At 37.6% G+C, this 18743-nt stretch overlaps 1 protein-coding gene across 7 annotated transcripts in view; it reads left to right on the forward strand.

Annotated features, from left to right (window-relative positions):
* Positions 1–18743, forward strand: part of RCBTB2 (RCC1 and BTB domain containing protein 2) — a 49619-nt gene that overhangs the window by 3528 nt on the left and 27348 nt on the right. For all 7 annotated transcript variants that reach the window (XM_042916029.1, XM_042916434.1, XM_042916265.1 and 4 more), the window contains exon 2: positions 18110–18206. The gene's annotated coding sequence lies outside the window, so the exon portion shown is untranslated. The remainder of the gene's footprint in view (positions 1–18109; positions 18207–18743) is intronic.

Consider the following 18743-nt stretch of genomic DNA (forward strand, 5'->3'; position numbering starts at 1 on the left):
GGCTCTGAGCTGTCAGCACAGAACCCGATGCAGGGCTCGAACTCACGGACCGCGAGATCATGACCTGAGCCGAAGTCGGCCGCTTACCGACTGAGCCACCCAGGCGCCCCGTCCATCCTATTTTTAATTGCCTGACATTAGTTAGCAGCTGTGTAGGTGTTTCACTATTGTCACAGGCTTAGGACCTCTCATTCAAGTGGAGGTAAATTATAGCTATCATCCTTTACAAATGATCATTGGGATCATCATTTCTTATATTTTTATCATTCATAACTCACAGATGACAGCCATTTAATGATTCAGCTAGCATATAGTTGGGAATCATCAGTACCCCATTGACATTTACTTTGCCTGGAGCTCATTAACACACTGTAAACTGTGTGTTGGCATCCTAAAAGACATTAGTTTTCTTTAATGTCCTACTTCTTTGATTATAAAAGCATCATCAACTGTGTTGCCCAGATGGGGGAATTTGTTAAAGGAACTGAGTTCTATATTGCAAGGACACTTTTTTATATATTATATTTTTAAAGCACAGCTTTGAAGTTGACCTCATATTATTAAATTGGATTAAAAAGGTATATAACACTGGGCTTTATTTGCAGAAATTACTGTATTTTTCTTTTTTTCTTCAGGGATTACTTCTAAAGAATGGTTATCAGCTTTTAGAAGCTCCTGATCAATTGCAAAATATCCGTTTCCATGGAAAATGCTTTGCTCTCATAGATACAATGTGTCTTGGTTATTAGATCTTAAGGCCCACGAGTACCATTGTGTTGGGGTAATGTTGACACAAGCACCTGGGAGGTGGTTATCCTTTTGCTCCATATTATTTTGTTTTTTCTTTTATGTATTTACTTTGGCTTAGTGCCTTCTGCAGGTACCAAATCAACATTTGTTGAATAAATTAGGCAAACGAACGTATGTCCTATAATCAGCTTAACTCTTTATTTGGGTCAGAGGTATTACCAAGTAATATGACACATTGTCCTGCTAGTAAACACACTGATTAACATTGATTGCCAACAATAATATGTAGAGGCTACCTATTATATGCTTTGTGCAGGGAGCTGAATTATTTGACCTGCTCTTTGAGAGGATTAGGAGTTGATATGTTTATCATGTTCAGTTATCAAAAGACTGTCTTCTTATCCACCAGTCTTCAACTGTGTAGTTATTCAGAGTGTAGGGAAAGCTCTCAAAATACAGTCTATAAGAATAAGAACTTATCTGTTCCAAACAAGGATAATTTGGAAATAAACTGTTGAACTATACAAGTTTAAGAAAACAGATATAATAGGAAATGTTAGGGGGGTGATCCAAGGTGGTGGGTGTACTCAGCTCCTCCCATGGACATACCAAATCTATAGCTACGTATGGAAAAATTCCCTCTGAAAAAGACCTGAGAACTAGCTGAATAGCTTCTTCACATCAAAGCAGTAAAAGGGTCACATGTGAGACAGTCTCACCAAAAACCCCACTGCCAGAGTGGTGACCCACAGTTGGGAGGAATCTCACAAATCTGGAGCTTCTCCTTGATGAATGAGGGGTTTATGCCCCACATCAGGCACCGCAATCCCTGGGACCTGCAGTGAAGAGATGAGCCCTCCAAACATCTAGCTTTGAAAAACAGATGGAAAATGGATCTCACAACCAGGAGACCCAAAAGGCTATATAGTAGAACTGAGATATTTCTCGGAAAGGGCTTGCATGCAGACTCACTCAGGAACCAGCACAAAAGCAGCAGTTTGAAAAGCGCCTAGACTATATGTGAAAATTTATTTTCTAATCTTAAAGCATCTGCTGGAGGGGCAGGGACCAGTTGGGACTCTGTCTGGGGACAGATGTGCTGGTGTGTACTATCTTGCACTCTTGTTCTACCTAGATACCATGGGCAGGCATGGTTGTTTTTCCTGGGTTCCATGGGCCTGTAATAAATGGAGAGACAGTTCTCGATAGGCTGTCACCCCCAGGGCGCTGCACAGACAGCAGACTGAAACACACCCCCAGTCTGTTTGTGAAAAAGGCCTGTTGTTCTGACACTTCAGCCTGAGGGGCAGACTTCTGGTCTGCCACATATGTAGAGGCTTACAAATGTGCTCTCAGGGAATATAGGCAAGGGGATGCCATCTTTGTGCTTTCCCTTAGCCTCATTACTGTTTGCCAGGACCTCCCAGAAAGGAGCTTATGCAATGGTCTGAAGCTCCAGTTTTTGCAACTGTCACTCAGGGGACAGTCAGATCACTTACATTAAGAGAGTCTATACTTGTTTCATAGGACTGTATGTATTTGCATACTCTAAAAGCTGCTGCCTGAGGGTCTGGCTTCCAATCAGCCTAAAACTAGGTGCTGACTGAGATTCCCCCCTTTGGAACACGGACAGTTCTTGGCATACCTTCAAAAACTGGGACCTATCAAGAATAAATCAGACTCCTTAGACAGTCATAATGGTTCAAGAGACAACCAAGAGCTAGGGCAAAGTTTAAAGATAAAGTTCATCTGTACAAAGCCACTTTAAGACTGGGAAAGGTAGTTGTTTCTCTCATTAGATATAAACTAACACAGAGGGTGAAGCAAAATGAGGAAAAAGGAATATGTTACAAATGAAGGAACAAGGTAAAACCTCAGGGGGACCAAAAAAAAGACACCCTCAAAAACCTTAAAGTGGACGTAAGTAATTTACCTGGTAAAGAATTCAAATTAATGGTCAAAAAGATGTTCACCTAAATTGGGAGAAGAATGAATGAACACAGTGAGAACTTCAACAAAGAGAAAATATAAGAAAGTACCAACTGAAGTCACAGAGCTGAAGAATACAATAACTGAACTGAAAAATACGCTAGAGGGGGTTCAACAGCAGGCTATATGAAGCAGAAGAAACTATTGGTAATCAAGAAGACAGGGGAGTGGAACTTAAACAGAACAGCAAAAAGGAAAAAAAATTAAAAATGAGATAGCTTAAAGAAGCTATGGGACAACATAGAGTAGCATTAGCATTATAGGGGGTCGCAGAAGGAGAAAAGAGAGACAAAGGATCAGAAAATCATGTGGAGATTAAACAGCATTCTGCTGACCAATGGATCAATCAAAAGACTCAAAGGAGAAAAAACAAAACAAAACAAAACCTTGAGAAATTAAAATGGAAATATAACTTACAAGATCTATGTGATTCATCAAAAGTAGTTATAAAAGGGAAGTTCATAGGGATTCAGACCTACCTGAATAAACATGAAAAATCTCAAACAACTTAACTTTACACTTAAAGAAGCTAGAAAAGAACAGATGAAGCCAAACATAGTAGAAGGAAGGAAATAACAAAGATCAGAGTGCAAATGAAACAGAAACAAAAAATAATAGAAAAGATCAATGAAACTAAAACCTGTTTCTTTGAAAAGACAAACAAAAGGTTGCCAAACCTTTGGCTAGACTCACCAAGAAAAAAAAAAAGAGACGGTTCAAATAAAATGAGAAATGAAAGAGCAGTTACAACTGATACCACAAATGCAGTAGACCATAAGAGACTGCTATGAAGAATTATAGCTCAACAAATTGGACAATGAGAAGAAATGGATACATTTCTAGAAACTTTCCATGACTGAATCATGAGGAAATAGAAAATCTTAATAGACTGACTATGGTGTATTACAGTAAGGCAATTGTATCAGTCATCAAAAACTTCCCAACAAATAAAAGTTCATGACTTTGCTGGTAAATTCTACCAAACATTTAAAGAAGATTTAATATCTGTCCTTCTTAACCTCTTCCAAAATATTAAGGAGAAGGGAATGCTTCCAAACTTGTTTTACAAGGCCAGCATTACCTTGATACCCAAACCAGACAAGGATATCACAAAACAAAACAAAACAAAACAACAACAAAAAAGGATTTTACAGTTTACTATCCCTGATGAACATAGATGCAAAAATTCTCATCAAAATATTTGCAAATACTGCACACAGATTATTAGCAAATATAACATGAATTCACTAATACATTAAAAAGATCATATCATGATCAACTGGGATTTATTCCAGGGATCAAGGATGGCAACATTCACACATTAATCAACATGATACACCACATTAACAAAATAAAGGATAAAAAATATATAATCATCTCAATAGATGCAGAAAAGCATTGGACAAAGTTCAACATCTGTTTAAGAAAAAAACTGTCAGGGCGCCTGGGTCACTTAGTTGGTTAAGCTTCTCACTTCAGCTCAGGTCATGATCTCCCAGTTTGTGGGTTTGAGCCCTGCGTCAGGCTCTGTGTTGACAGCTCGGAACCTGGAGCCTGCTTCGGATTCTGTGTCTCCTTCTCTTTCTACCCTTTCCCTGGTCATGCTCTGTCTGTCTGTCTGTCTCTCTCTCTCTCAAATATAAATATTAAAAAGAAATGTTAAAAAAAATCTTAAGGGGCGCCTGGGTGGCGCAGTCGGTTAAGCGTCCGACTTCAGCCAGGTCACGATCTCGCGGTCCGTGAGTTCGAGCCCCACGTCGGGCTCTGGGCCTATGGCTCGGAGCCTGGAGTCTGTTTCTGATTCTGTGTCTCCCTCTCTCTCTGCCCCTCCCCCGTTCATGCTCTGTCTCTCTCTGTCCCAAAAATAAATAAAAAACGTTGAAAAAAAAATTAAAAAAAAAAAAAAAATCTTAAAAAACAAAAACAAAAACAAAACTCTTAACAGTGGGTAAAGAGGTAACATACCTCAACATAATAAAGGCCATATGTGACAAGCCCAGAGCTCACATCATACTCAATGATGAAAAGCTGAAAGCTTTTTCTTTAAGATTAGGTACAAGACAAAGATGCCTACTCTTGCCATTTTAATACAACATAGTGTTAGAAGTCCTAGAGCAATTAGGCAATAAATAAATAAATAAATAGCATGCAAATTGGAAAGAAAGAAACCTTTCACTATTTGTGACATGATTTCATATATAGAAAACCATAAAGATACCACCAAAAAACTGTTAGATTCTTTAATTCAGTAAAAAAATAAATAAATGAATTCAGTAAAGTTGCAGGATATAAAATCAACATACAAAAATCTGTTGCATTAAAAAACATATATTTTATTTTTGGGAGAGTGCAAGTGGGGGAGGGGCAGAGAGGGAGACAGAGGATCCGAGGTGGACTCTGCACTGACAGACTGACAGTAGTGAGCCCGATGTGGGGTTCGAACTCATAAACCACGAGATCATGACCTGAGCCAAAGTCGGATGCTCAACCCACTGAGCCACCCAGGTGCCCCATCTGTTGCATTTCTATACACTAACAAACTGTGAGAATGAGAAATTTTAAAAATCCCATTTACAATTACATCAAAAATAATAAAATACCTAAGAATAAATTTAAGCAAGGAGGTGAAAGACTTGCACACTGAAAATTATAAGACATTGATGGAAGAAATTGCTGAAGACACAAATAATTGGAAAGATATCCCATGCTTATGGATTGGAAGAATTAATATTGTTAAAATGTCCCTATTACTCAAAGCAATATATAGATTCAATGCAATTCCTATCAGTCCCAAGGGCATTTTTCACAGAAGTATAACAAATAATCCTAAAATTTGTATGAGACCCTGTGTAGCCAAAGCAATCTTGAAAAAGAAGGGCAAGGCTGGAGGTATCATGTTTCCTGATTTCAACCAAATTATGAAGCCATAGTAATCAAAACAGGATGATATTGGCATAAAATCAGACTCCTAGACCAATGAAACAGAATAGAGAGCCCAGAAATAAACCTATGCATATGTTCAATTAATTTCTGCCCCACAATGCAAGAATATACAATGGGGATAAGGACAGCCTCTTTAATAAGTGGTGTTGGGAAAACTGGATAATTACATGCAAAAGAATGAAACTAGATTACTTAAACTATACACAAAAATTAGCTCGAAATGAATTAAAGACTAGAATGTAAGACTTGAAACCATACAACTAGGGGAAAACATAGGCAGTAAGCCTCTTGGTATTGGTCTTGGCAGTGTTTTTTGGATCTGACACCAAAAGCAAAAATAAACAAGTGGAACTACATCAAACTAAAAAGCTTCTGCACAGCAAAGGAAACCATCAACAAAATGAAAAGGCAACCTACAAAATGGGAAAAAAATACTTGCAAATCATATATTTGATAAGGATTTAATATTCAAATATGAAGAACTCGTATAACTCAATAGCAAATAAACAATTAAAAATGGGCACAGGATCTGAATAGACATTTTTCCAAAGGAGACATACGGATGGCCAACAGGCACAGGAAAAGATGCTCAACATCACTAATCATCAGAGAAATGCAAGTCAAAACCACAATGACATGTCACCTTGCACCTGTTAGAATGGCTGTTATCAGTATGCCAGGAAATAACAAGTGTTGGCAAGGTTGTGAAGAAAAGGGAACCCTTGTGCCTTGTTGGTGGGAATGTCAGTTGTGCAGCCACTATGGAAAACAGGTTCCTCAAAAAAGTCGCATATGATCCAGCAATTCCATTTCTGGGTTTTTACTGAAAGGAAATGAAAACACTAAATTGAAAAGATATATTCATCCCTGTGTTCATTGCAGCATTATTTACAAGAGCCAACATATAAAAACAACCTAAGTGCCCACAGATAGATGAATGGATAAAGAACGTGTGGTATATATACACAACAGAATACTACTTAGCCATAGAAAAGAATGAGATCTTGCCATTTGAAACAACATGGATGGACCTAGAGGCCACTATGCTAAGTGAAATAAATCAGAGAAAGGCAAATACTGTATGATCTCACTTATATGTGGAATCTAAGTAATACAACGAACAAAAGTTATAGAGATGGAGAAAAGGGTGGTGGTTGCCAGGAGTGAGGGGGTTGGGGGAGCGATGAAATGAATGAAGGGGGTTCCGAGGTACAGACTTCAGGGTATGAAATGAATACGACATGGAGTATGATGTGCAGCATGGTGACTATAGTCAATAATATTGTAGGTGCATATTTTGAGTGTTGCCAGAAGAGTAGATCTTGAAAGTTCTCATCATAAGAAACAAATTTTTTTCTTGTAACTTATGGTGGTGAATAGATTTATTGTGGTGACCATTTCACAGTGTATACAGATGTTGAATCATTATGTTATACACCTGAAAGTAATGTTGCATGTCAATTACACCTCAATAAAAAAGAGAAAATAATAGAAATATCAGCACAGAACTAGTGTGACTCCAAACAAGATCAGATCTTGTCACTTTTCTGCTCAAACCTACTTACCTCAGAGCTTTAGCAGTGGATAGATTTTGTGTGTGGATCACTTTTGCTCTAGATGTACTCAGAGCTCACTTCTTCCTTTCTTCAAGTCTTTCCTTAGATATTATATAGTCAGGGAAGCTCTCTGACCACCCTGTTCAAAATTGAAAACCTTATAATCAACCTCAAGACTCCTGATCCCTCCTATCTTGCTCCATTTTCATTTTTATGGCACCATCACTTTTCAATATACAGTATAATGTACCTATTATGATTGTTAGCTTCTCACATTGGAATGAAACTTGCACAAAGCAAAAAAAAAAAAAAAAAAAAAATGTTATACAAAAAAATTACCTTTGGTAACGTATATTTGCTTTTGAAAATTACTGTTGCAAAAACTTGAAACATTGGCCCTGTGAGTGTCCAATTTAGGTCCTCTAAAGGCAGAGATCAGTGGTAGGAGTTTCTTCTTTGAAAAGGCATTCTCTCATTTTCTTTTTATATTGTGAAGCAAATGTGAGTATGGTATGATTCTGTAATAACATACTTATTACATTACCAAAAAAGGAAATTCATAAACTGTTTTGCGAAGCATAGGCACTAATGAACAACATACATGAGTCAAGTTGTAAGTGTGAAAACACATGTAAGGAAAAAAACAGTAAATAACATGTAGTAAGAATTGTATGGAATAATCTTTTTTTTTTTTTTTTTTTTACATTTATTTATTTTTGAGAAACAGAGTGAGACAAAGTGTGAGCAGGGGAGGGGCAAAGAGAGAGAGGGAAACACAGAATCTGAAGCAGGCTCCAGGCTCTGAGCAAGCGTTCAGCACAAAGCCTGATGTGGGGCTCAAACCCACAAACTGTGAGATCATGGCCTGAGCCGAAGTCGGACGCTCAACTGACTGAGCCACCCAGGCGCCCCATGTATGGAATGATCTTAATCTGTGACACTCTATCACTGTGAAGAGATCTTCCTAATACAGATGCCAACCTCTTCTCTATAAGAGAAGAAGAGGTCTATAAGAAGTCCGTAAGAAACATTGCCCTCCTGTGCAGAAAAGGGGGAAATTTGTAAACAGTTTTATTGTATTGCATTGTATTGTATTTATTTTATTTTACTTCATTTTATTTTATTATTTTATTTTAATTTAATTTTGTTTTTTAAGTTTATTTTGAAAGAGAGCACACGCATGTGCATGATTGGGGGAGGAGCAGAGAGAGAGAGAGGGAGAGGGAATCCCAAGCAGGCTCCATGCTGTCAATGAGGAGCCTGACTCAGGGTTCAATCCCACGAACTGTGAGATCATGTCCTGAGCTGAAACCAAGAGTCAGACGCTTAACTGACTGCGCCACCCAGGTAGCTCAACAGTTTTATTTAAAAAAAATTTTTTTTTCAAGTTTTTATCTAAATTGCAGTTAGCTAATATACAGTGTAATACTACTTTCAGGTGTAGAATTTAGTGATTCATCACTTACATACAACACCCAGTGCTTATCACTAGTGCCCTTCTTAATATCCATTACCTATTCAACTGCCATCCTCTCTTCCAGCAACCCTCAGTTTGTTCTCTTTAGTTAAGAGTCTGTTTTCTGGTTTGCCTCCCCCCCTCCCCCGCCAGCCCACATTCATCTGTTTTGTTTCTTAAATTCCACATGAGTGAAATCATATGGTATTTTTCTCTGACCAACTTATTTTGCTTAGTTTAATACTCTCTAGCTCTACCACGTCATTGTAAATGGCAAGATTGCATTCTTTTTGATGGCTGAGTAATATTCCATATATATATATGTGTGTGTGTATATATATATGTATATGTATATACACACATACATACACATACATACATGCATACACACACCACATCTTCTTTATCCATTCATCAGACAGTGGACATTTGGGCTCTTTCCATAATTTTGCTGTTGTTGATAATGCTGCTATGAACATTGGTGTGCTTATATCCCCTCGAATCAGTATTTTTTGTATTCTTTGGGTAAATACATAGTAGTGTAATTGCTGGATCATTGTAAGCAGTTTTGGACCAGAAGTAGAAAATACATTTTTGCCATTCTGATATGCTAATAGTAAACTTTTTGTCTATTTTGAAATTTCTTCCATGGCATTTAAGATACTATAGTTTCTCCATGTTATTTATTTGTTATCTTCTTTTGGTATTGATAAAATTTTCTTTTTCTGATGGCAAAAGAGATTGTGGTTTATGAGTTGTGATTATCAAGACTTTATTGAATTCTTATGTTGATGGTAGAGGCAATATTAGAATGGATGTATTTTGACTCCAAAATGGTGTTTTCTTTAACATTGGGTAACTATTCTCCTATACTCCGATTATTAATATAATTTAAGTTTAATATCTTGAAAACTGCCTTCTCAGATGGAAAAGCCAATCATACCAATTCACTGAGAGAATTACATGGAAAATTTTATCTTTCGCATTACCCTTATCAAAACTTTCCTATTAAAAAAAATTCCCGTCAGACTCCACCCATATATATGTCAGTATCCATGACACATTAAAATAGTATTGTCTTCTGCATGTTTTAAATTTTATTAAATTTGATGAATTAATTTATCAAATAGTGTACCATCTGTATCATTCTGTGACTTAGTGGTTTTGGCTAAAATTATTTTGGAGATTTATCTGTGTTGATTCTGTCTAATTTTAATTGCTGTATGGTATCCACATGCCACAGTTGATAAATTCTGTTGAGGAATCCTGTTGATCAATTCTGTTTGCTATTTCTAGTGTTCTTCTATTGCAAACAATTGTGAATATGCTCTAGAGTTTATCTAGGCCAGCACTGTCCAAGCTATAAGGTGTGACTTCTTAGTGATCATGAAATTATTTTAGTGAGTTGAGACCAGCATTTTCTTTTTTTTTTAATTTTATTTTTTTAATTTGCATCCAAATTAGTTAGCATATAGTACAACAATAATTTCAGGAGTAGATTCCTTAATGGTCCCTGCCCATTTAGCCCATCCCCCCCTTCCCACAACCCCTCCAGTAACCCTCTGTTTGTTCTCCATATTTGAGTCTCATGTTTTGTCTCCCTCCCTGTTTTTATGTTATTTTTGCTTCCCTTCCCTTACGTTCATCTGTTCTGTGTCTTAAAGTCCTCATATGAGTGAAGTCATATTTGTCTGTCTCTGACTAATTTCTCTTAGCATAATACCCTCCAGTTCCATCCACGTAGTTGTAAATGGCAAGATTTCATTCTTTTTGATGGCCGAGTAATAATCTATTGAATATATGTACCACATCTTCTTTATCCATTCATCCCTCGATGGACATTTGGGCTCTTTCCATAGTTTAGCTGTTGTTGATAGTGCTGCTATAAAAATTGGGGTGCATGTGTCCCTTCGAAACAGCGTACCTGTATCCCTGATAAATACCTAGTAGTGCAGTTGATGGGTGGTAGGGTAGTTCTATTTGTAATTTTTTGAGGAACCTCCATACTGTTTTCCAGAGTGGCTGCACCAGCTTGCATTCCCACCAGCAATGCAAAAGAGATCCTCTTTCTCCCCATCCTCGCCAACATCTGTTGTTGCCTGAGTTGTTACTGTTAGCCATTCTGCAGGTGTAAGGTGGTATCTCATTGTGGTTTTGATTTTTATATCCCTGATGATGAGTGAAGTTGAGCATTTTTTCATGTGTCAGTTGGCCATCTGGATGTCTTATTTGGGAAGTGTCTATTCATGTCTTTTGCCCATTTCTTCACTGAATTATTTGTTGGGTGTTGAGTTTGATAAGTTCTTTATAGATTTTGGATCCTAACCCTTTATCTGATATGTCATTTGCAAGTATCTTCTCCCATTCTATCGGTTGCCTTTTAGATTTGTTGATTGTTTCATTCGCTGTGCAGAAGCTTTTTATTTTGATGAGATCCCCCTAGTTCATTTTTCTTATGTTTTCCTTGCCTCTGGAGACGGGTTGAGTAAGAAGTTGCTGTGGCCAAGATCAAAGAGGTTTTTGCCTGCTTTCTCCTGGAGGATTTTGATGGCTTCCTGTCTTACATTGAGGTCTTTCATCCATTTTGAGTTTATTTTTATGTATGGTATAAGAAAGTGGTCCAGGGTCATTTTTCTGCATGTTGCTGTTCAGTTTTCCCAGCACCACTTGCTGAAGAGCCTGTCTTTATTCCATTGGATATTCATTCCTGCTTTGTCAAAGATTAGTTGGCCATACCTTTGTGGGTCCATATCTGGGTTCCCTGTTCTGTTCCATTGATCTGAGTGTCTGTTCTTGTGTCAGTACCATACTGTCTTGATGATTACAGCTTTGTAGTATAGCTTGAAGTCCGGGATTGTGATGCCTCCTGCTTTGGTTTTCTTTTTCAAGATTGCTTTGGCTATTCAGGGTCTTCTCTGGTTCCATACAAATTTTAGGATTGTTCTAGCTCTGTGAAGAATGCTGATGTTATTTTGATAGGGATTGCATTCAGTATGTAGATTGCTTTGGGTAGTATCTACATTTTAACAATATTTGTTCTTCCTATCCAGGAGCATGGAATCTTTTCCCATGTTTTTGTGTCTTCTTCAATTTCTTTCATAAGCTTTCTATAGTTTTCAGTGTATAGATTTTTCACCTCTTTGGTTAGATTAATTCCTAGGTATTTTATGGGTTTTGGTGAAATTGTAAATGGGATCGATTTCTTGATTTCTCTTTCTGTTGCTTCATTGTTGGTGTATAGGAATGCAACCGATTTCTGTGCATTGATTTTATATCTTGCAACTTTGCTGTACTCATAAATCAGTTCTAGCAGTTTTTTGGTGGAATCTTTTGGGTTTTCCACATAGAGTATAATGTCATCTGCAAAGAGTGAAAGTTTGACCTCCTCCTGGCCAATTTGGATGCCTTTTATTTCTTTGTGTTGTCTGATTGCAGAGGCTAAGACTTCCAATACTATGTTGAATAACAGTGACGAGAGTGGACATCCCTGTCTTGTTCCTGACCTTAGGGGGAAAGCTCTCAGGTTTTCCCCATTGAGGATGATATTAGCATTGGGTCTTTTATATATGGCTTTTATGATCTCGAGGTATGATCCTTCTATCCCTACTTTCTTGAGGGTTTTTATCAAGAAAAGATGCTGTATTTTGTCAAATGCTTTCTCTGCATCTGTTGAGAGGATCATATGGTTCTTGTGCTTTCTTTATTGACGTGATGAATCACATTAATTGTTTTGCGGATATTGAACCAGCCCTGCATCCCAGGTATAAATCCCACTTGGTCGTGGTGAATAATTTTTTTAATGTATTATTGGATCTGGTTGGCTACTATCTTGTTGAGGATTTTTGCATCCATGTTCATCAGGGAATTCGGTCTGTAGTTCTCCTTTTTAGTGGGGTCTCTGTCTGGTTTTGGAATCAAGGTCATGCTGGTTTCGTAGAAAGAGTTTGGAAGTTTTCCTTCCATTTCTATTCCTTGGGACAGCTTCAAGAGAGTAGGTGTTAACTCTTCCTTAAATGTTTGGTAGGATTCCCCTGGAAAGCCATCTGGCCCTGGACTCTTGTTTTTTGGGAGGTTTTTGATTCCTAATTCGATTTCCTTACTGGTTATGGGTCTGTTCAAATTTTCTATTTCTTTCTGTTCCAGTTTTGGTAGTGTATATGTTTCTACGAATTGGTCCATTTCTTCCAGATTGCCCATTTTATTGGCATATAATTGCTCATAATACTCTCTTGTTACTGTTTTTATTTCTGCTGTGTTGGTTGTGATTTCTCCTCTTTCATTCTTGATTTTATGTATTTGGGTCCTTTTCTTTTTCTTTTTGATCAAACTGGCTAGTGGTTTATCAATTTTCTTAATTCTTTCAAAGAACCAGCTTCTGATTTTATTGATCTCTTCTACTGTTTTGTTTTTTTTTTTTTTTTTTTTTTTTTTTTGGTTTTGATAGCATTAGTTTCTGCTCTAATCTTTATTATTTCCTGTCTTCTGCTGGTTTTGGGTTTTATTTGCTGTTTTTTTTCCAGCTCTTTAAGGCCTCAGGTTAGGTTGTGTATCTGAGATCTTTCTTCCTTTTTTAGGAAGGCCTGGATTGCTATATACTTTTCTCTTATGACTGCCTTTGCTGTGTGCCAGAGGTTTTGGGTTGTGGTGTTGTCATCTTCATTGGCTTCCATGAACTTTTAAATTTCATCTTTAACTGCTTGGTTAGCCCATTCATTCTTTAGTAGGATGTTCTTCAGTCTCCAAGTATTTGTTACCTTTCCAAATTTTTTCTTGTGGTTGATTTCAAGTTTCATAGCATTGTGGTCTGAAGATATTCACGGTATGATCTCGATCCTTTTGTACTTGCTGAGGGCTGATTTGTGTCCCAGTATGTGGTGTTCTGGAGAACGTTCCATGTGCACTGGAGGAGAATGTATATTCTGCTGCTTTAGGATGAAATGTTCTGAATATATCTGTTAAGTCCATCTGGTCCAGTGTGTTATTCAAAGCTGTTGTTTCCTTGTTGATTTTTTGATTAGATGATCTGTCCATTGCTGTGAGTGGGGTGTTGAAGTCTCCTACTTTTATGGTATTACTATCGATGAGTTTCTTTATGTTTGTGATTGATTTATACATTTGGGTGCTGCCACATTTGGTGCATAAATGTTTACAATTATTAGGTCTTTTTGGTGGATAGACCCCTTGATTATGATAAACGCGCTTCTTCATCTCTTGATACAGTCTTTATTTTAAAGTCCAAATTATCTGATATAAGTATTGCTACTCTGGCTTTCTTTTGTTGACCATTAGCATGATAGATGGTTCTCCATTTGCTTACTTTCAGTCTAAAGGTGTCTTTAGGTCTAAAGTGGGTCTCTTGTAAAAGCATATAGATGGATCTTGTTTTCTTATCCATCCTGTTACCCTATGTCTTTTGATTGGAGCATTGAGTCCATTGATGTTTAGAGTGAGTACTGGAAGATATGAATGTGTTGCCATTATGTTGCTTGTAGAGTTGGAGTTTCTGGTGGTGTTCTCTGGTCCTTTCTAGTCTTTGTTGCTTTTGGTATTCATTCATTTGTTTGTTTATTATTTATTTATTTATTTATTTATTTCATCTTTTCTCCCTTCAGAGAGTCCCCCTTAAAATCTCTTGCAGGGTTGTTTTAGTGGTCATGAACTCCTTTAAGTTTTGTTTGGAAAACTTTATCTGCTACTGTTTTGAATGACACCCTTGCTGCATAAAGAATCCTTGGCTGCATATTTTTCTGAGTCAAGCACAATGAATGTATCCTGCCACTCCTTTCTGGCCTGCAAAGTTTCTGTGGGTAGGTCTGCTACAAACCTGATCAGTCTTCCCTTGTAGGTTAAGGACTTTTTTTCCCCTTGCTGCTTTCCTGATTCTCTCCTTGCTTGAGTATTTTGTGAATTTGACTCTCATATGCCTTATTGATGGTCGGTTTTTGTTGAATCTAATGGGAGTCTGTGTGCTTCCTGAATTTTGATATCTCTGTCTTTCCCTAGGTTAGGAAAATTTTCCACTATGATTTGCTCACCTAACCCTTCTTCCCCTATTTCTCTCTCTTCCTCTTCTGGAACGCCTGTGATTCTGATGTTTTTCCTTTTTAATGAATTACTGATTTCTCTAATTCTTAAATCATGCTCTTTTGCCTTAATCTCCCTCTTTTTTTCTGCTTCATTATTCTCCATAAATTTGTCCTCTATATCGCTCATTCCTGTTTTGCCTCATCCATCCTTGCTGCCGTAGTGTCCATCCAAGATTGCAGCTCAGTTATAGCATGTTTTATTTCATCCTGACTAGCTTTTACTTCTTTTATCTCCGCAGAAAGGGATTCTAATCTATTTTCGACTCCAGCTAGAGTTCGTATTATCGTGATTCTAAATTCTGGTTCAGACATCTTGTTTGTATCTCTGTTGGTTAAATCCTTGGCTGTCATTTCTTCGTGCTCTTTCCTTTGGGGTGAATTCCTTCATTTCATCATTTTGAAGGGAGAAAAGGAATTAATGAGGTAAAAAAATTAAAACTAAAAAAGTGTTAAAATTAAAAAAATTAAACACATACAAACAAAATCAAATATATGATGCTAGATCTTAGGTGTGTTTTGGTCTGGGTGTTGAAAGGTTCTTGATAGATTAGAGAAAAAAGGGGAACGAAAAAAACGGAAATTGTTTGAAAATTTGAAAAAATGAATACACTGAAGTGACTAAAATGAATTGGTGGAATTAAATAGAATTTGAAAAAATTTACCCAAAAGTAAAAAATACAGTAGAAAAAAAATAAAATATTGTTTACATTTTTGTTAATGTTTATTTATTTTTGAGAGAGAGAGAGAGAGAGAGAGAGCATGAGCAGGGGAGGGGCAGAGAGAGAGGAAGCAGGCTCCAGGCTCTGAGCTGTCAGCACAGAGCCTGATGCGGGGCTTTAACTCACAAATCATGAGATCATGACCTGAGCTGACATCTGATGCTTAACCGAGTGAGCCACCCAGGTGCACCCAAAATTAAAATCTTTTTAGTAACAATTGAAAATAAAAATGAGGTTTTTCTCTTTCTGTGTTCAAGAAAAAGAAAAGAAAAATAGAAAAAAGAAAGAAAATTGAATAGATGGACCAGTGAACGTACTGAAATATGACTGAAATCACTTCATTTTCCCCTAGAAGTCAAACTATGAAGCACTTTATAGTCCATAAACTAAGCAGGCGGAGAGACTTGTGTTCCTGAAAGATCAAGGTTGGCCCAGTTACGCGGGACTCAGTGTAACGGCTGGGTTCTCCAGTAGATGGCGCTGCTTACCTTACTGGGGTGGATTGTTGTAGTGCTCGTAGGTGCGCACGCGCAGGAGTGGTAAAAATGGCATCACCCAGCTAGCCAGTCTCTAGTATCGGAACTCTGTTCTCCCCGATCAGCAATCGTGCACCAGTCCTTTGTCTTTGGCTTCTATCCACTCCCGCTTTTACACAGTCCATGACCAAGCCCCAGGCAGCACCTCCCTCCTGAGTTTTGTCTCAGACGTGGCTGTTTTTCCCGACCCCTTACTTCTGGGGGACTGCGGCTTTGACCCTTTCTGCCCCTCTGCAGGAGGGTCTCATCGAGCAATGGCTGGGTGTCGGCCGCACCCAGGAACATTTGTGGGGCCATGCCGCTGCCAATGCCCAGAGACTATGGCTGGGTGCCAGCCCTCCCCAGAAAAAGTTCGCAAGATAGTGCAGCAGCAGCGTTTCAGGGAGTATGGAAAATCACAACACACATCTGGCACCAGGCTTTACCCTTAACGACCTTGTTCCAGCACCATCCAATGTGGTTGTTCTCCTGGGTCCACTTGGACCTTGCCTTTGGGGGACCCACACAGCCTCTACCAGGTGTCCTCCCAGCAGGGGAACCGCCTCTCCCTGTGTGACCTGAAGAGCCCCAGAATCCACTCTACTCCTGGGGATTCACCCTTCACACCAGAGCACATCCAGGTGTTGAGCTGCAGAGTTGCAGACTCTGTGCTCCCCGTGTTTAGAGTCTTAATGGAATTTAAACCCTCTCCTTTCTCCTTTCTCCCTTTTTAGTTCAGTCCCTGCAGCTGTTTCCACTTTTCCATTTTCTCTCCAGCTGCTTTTGGGGAGGGGTGCTTTTCCCGTATTCTACCCCCCTCCCCAGTCTCCGTCCTCTCTCTGCCCCCAAAAGCGGTTCCCTACCTTTTGTGGCTTCTTGCTCCTCAAATTCACCTCTCTGCACCACATACTGCTGAATTCTGTGGTTCAGTTGTGTATATTGTTGTGTTAATCCTCAGATCAGTTTTCTAGGTGTGTAGCATGGTTTAGTGTTGGTTTGGCTGTATTTCATGGACACGAGACACAAAAAAAACTTCGATGCCGTTCCGCCATCTTAGTTCCTCCGACCAGCATTTTCTTTTAAATAGTGAAATAGGAAAGGATAAAATAGAGTAGGATACAGTAGAATAGAGTAAGACAGAAAAAATAGAAAAAAGGATGTCCTTAAGCACATCATATAATAAGAGTAAGAATTATTTTGTCGAACTTTTGTTTCAGGTACATACATGTATCAAAAAAAAAAAAAGATCAAAAGACACTGCTCTGGCCTAAATATTGTTGAGTTACTCTCTAAAGTGATTATACCAGCTGCTTTTCTTACAGCAGTATGAGTGTGCTTTATGATATGTATCCTCACCAACACTAGGTATTATCCCCCTTTAATTTTGCAGATGGGTGAGCTCTGTCTCACTGTGATTGCATTTCCATAGTGAATTTGAGCATCTCTTAATATGTTTATTGTTTCTGTGAGTTGTCTTGTCTTTTGCCCATTTCTAAATTGGATTGGTTTTTTTGTTACGGATTTTTAGGTATTCTTTATTCTGGATACAAATTCTTTGTAAGCCACCAGTTATATATGTTGAAAATATCTTCTCTCATTCTGTGGCATGTGTTTTCCTTTGTTCATTTTGTTTTTTAGTATGCCATATTTTTTTAAGTTTTACCAGACATTGTGGTTTATGCTTCTGTGTTTTATTTAAGAAATCTTTCCCTGCCCTAAGGTCACAAAGATGTTTTCTATAGCTTCTTCCAAAAATATGAAAGTTTTGCTTTTTTCACATTCCAGATGGCTTCTCTTGCATTTTCTGTGTTGACATATTACAAATTAAACTGTATAGAGTTTTTTCGTATGTTACAGTATTCAAGTTGGTGAAGTATTGTCCCAAAACTTACAAAGTATAAAATCTAAAAGTTATATTTTACAATATTGATTTTTAATAATTGAGCATATCTACTGACTTTTTAATAACAGAGCTAATACAGTTTTTAAACTGTATACTTCTCAGATAAATAATAGCTTGTTGTAGTTGCAAGATGGTATATTCTTTTCCTTCTCTGTTTTTCTCTAATAGAATTTATGTATTTATGTTTTTCAGTCACATTAACTTTATCCTAGAAGACAACTTTACAAGGATCTAGACAGAACAGGATTAAAGATGACTGAATACTGATCCAGAAATTTAAAACAATCAGGTACAAAAATATTTGGAGGGAACTTTCCCAACCAGTCAGTACAAAATAAAGTGGGAACGCACATAGGAAAACTTAAAATATCCTTGAAATACAGGAGAGGGTCCAAGAGAGAAGTTTTGAAATCCATCTTGTGTTCAAATACTGGCTCTAACCCTGACTGGTTGGTGATGGTTGGTCAAGTTTTGTAAACATGTCCATAAAATGGAGGCAATGATTGTGTCTGTTCATTTTGGCTATTGTAAAGTTTAATGAGATAATATAAGGCACTTAATACTTGGCACAGGGTTACTGTTTATTTTAACCATTATTATTGTTGCTACTGTTATTTGTAATTCAAAGGTATGGTATTCTGTATATTGTGGATTTTTAGGAAGTATATATTGATATACTGCTATAACATTGATAGTAATAATAGCCTGCTAAAATCATGTAGAAAGTAGAATAAGATAACTATAATACTCACATATATTCCATAAACTATATTCCTTAAGTGGTGCAAATTGACGCTAGTTTTCTCTATTATGTTTGTATCACACT

This window comes from Panthera leo, chromosome A1, assembly GCF_018350215.1.
Source record: "Panthera leo isolate Ple1 chromosome A1, P.leo_Ple1_pat1.1, whole genome shotgun sequence".
In the NCBI taxonomy this organism is placed as follows: Eukaryota; Metazoa; Chordata; class Mammalia; order Carnivora; family Felidae; genus Panthera; species Panthera leo.